This window comes from Babylonia areolata, chromosome 13 (assembly GCF_041734735.1).
Source record: "Babylonia areolata isolate BAREFJ2019XMU chromosome 13, ASM4173473v1, whole genome shotgun sequence".
Classification (NCBI taxonomy): Eukaryota; Metazoa; Mollusca; class Gastropoda; order Neogastropoda; family Buccinidae; genus Babylonia; species Babylonia areolata.
In genome coordinates, this window is record NC_134888.1 from 35,799,539 (window position 1) to 35,802,038 (window position 2,500).

Genomic DNA, 2,500 nt, shown 5'->3' on the forward strand with positions numbered 1-2,500 from the left:
GGTCTAACATTTGATGGATAGCGCATACCTTCTTTGAGCCCCTTTGCTAACTGAAGCCAGCGGAAGTGTTCAATCAGCCATTTTGCTTCTCGTGTCAGTACAGCGCGAAGCGGTGACTTCATATTGTGTAGCCGAGCGCTCAGCTGGCTTCACGGCAAGGTTTCACTTGCTCGCGGCGTTAGTTAAGCTGACATTCCTGTGTCTGTCTCCACTGCAAATTTGCGCCACGTGTCACTGCACTGTTTTCTAGTAATAACTTTGGTAGATAAACCACTGGCAGATTTCAGTCAAGACACAACAGTTGGCATGTCGTTGGGGCAAGCATAACACGATTTCATCGAAGATACACGATTACAGTTCGGAAATTACCACCTGTTAGCAGACGACTAGTCAACGGACTGACGGCCGGATACGAGAAACAATATGGCGTCCAGTTGGCTTCAGCTTTCCTGGCCAATGAGCTATCCATGTATTTTCAGAGCAGTGGAGCACAACATGTTGTGATAGTGATAAGAAACTCTGGGGAGAGCTGGACAGTACAAGATCTTCAGAGAAGAAGCCACCCCCACCCTCAGTCCAAGTGTTTCGGGCCCTTAACTCCTTACACTCAGCACCCAGGTCCCAACAAACAGTGCTTCGATTCAGAACGGACTTCTTCTATCTCTTAGGACCGACTGACGCATGTTCAACTGCTTGCTGATCACATGGAACCCTTCACCACTTCAGTCTTCAAAGTTCTCGTTCGAATATTTGCCCCACATTTTATTTTGTTTTAGTTCGATAATATATCTCCTATCTTACTATTTTTATTCATTTATTTATTTGTTTGTTTGATTATCTATTCATTAATTTGATGGTGTATCCATTTATTTGTTTGTGCTTTTTGTTTCTTTTTCCTTCTTTCTTTATAAGCGCGTACGATTACGCTGCTGGTCGGGAGTCTGCTTGGCAGATGTGGTGTAGCGTATGTGGATTTGTCCGAACACATTGATACTCCTTGAGTAACTGAACTGAACTGAACTGAACTGAACTCACACACACAGAAAGGCAACAATAAACTATTGATGATAAGAACTATTGTATTAGACGTATGGCCAGAACTTTGGGATGGAAATATAGGGTGTTCGGACATCAGGCCAGAATTACTGCCCCTCTCTTCTCTGAGTTTAGTATTGAGGAGGCCAGGGAGGGGGTGTATACGGGCATCGGACCAGAATTACTCCCCTTAGTCCTCTACTGCGAGGTAAGTATATATTTGGGCGGGTATTCTACTAACACACACACACACACACACACACACACACACACACGAGAACGCACACACTGACAAAGACGCACACGCGCTCGCACACACACACACACACACACACACGCACACACACACGCACGCACGCACGCATACGCACGCATGCACACACACACACACACACACACACACACACACACACACACACGATAGTATGCACGTATACACACACGCACGCACGCACATACACACACACACGCACGCACGCATACGCACGCATGCACACACACACACACACACACACACACACACACACACACACACACACACACAGGTGTGCACACCCCCTCCGTTTCCAAGCTCACCACAAATTCACCTGGACAGAAAGGAATGTACGCTGTCAAAGTAACCAAACTGAACTCTGGTCCACACACACACACACACACACACACACACACACACACACACACACACACACACACAGAGGAAGATACCCAAACCTGCAGCATATAGCGGCGCTTTTGTTACCCATACACGCAGTATGTAGCGGTGCCAGTGATACCAACATAAGCAGCATACAGCTGTGTTCAAGATACCCATACTCGCAGCTTATAGCTGTGCTCCAGATAAACCACACTTGCAGCATACAGCGGCGCACATGATACCCACACCCACAGCATATAGCGATATCAGTGATACCCATCCACGCAGCATACAGCGGTGCTCATGATACCGGTACACGCAGCACACAACTTTCACTGTAAAAAAAACTTAAATGCACTCCTGTGTACTGCGCGTATCTTCAGCACTGAGCTCTTTCTGACCATCAGTATTTGTGGGCGATTTGCACGTGTATACGAACCTGACGTGTGTGTGTCACAAGGTGGTCATATTTTTTCGTACAATACTCTTTGTGTGTGTGTGTGTGTGTGTGTGTGTGTGTGTGTGTGTGCATTATTTATCTGATCGGTTTGGTTTTCTTGGGATGGGAAGGGCGGGTCTATGCTGTGAATGAACGGGTATCCTAACACTGACCGAGTCGTTAATACACGCCCGCCGCAATGGAGTGGGGGGCCGGAGTTAGAGGGGGGGGGGGATTGGGGGGGAGGGATTTTGGTCCTTTGCCCCCCTTCATTTTATTTCTTTATTTAATTACTTACTTATATTCATTTTATTTTACATTTAGATTGACTTATTTACTTGTTTATTATAATTCATTTATCCTTTCTTTTCCCTGAAGGCCTGACTAAGCGC

General features: G+C 46.3%; 1 protein-coding gene across 1 annotated transcript in view; it reads left to right on the forward strand.

The window, feature by feature from the left end:
• Positions 1 to 2,500, forward strand: part of LOC143288751 (retinal guanylyl cyclase 1-like) — a 147,330-nt gene that overhangs the window by 49,050 nt on the left and 95,780 nt on the right. The window lies entirely within an intron of this gene.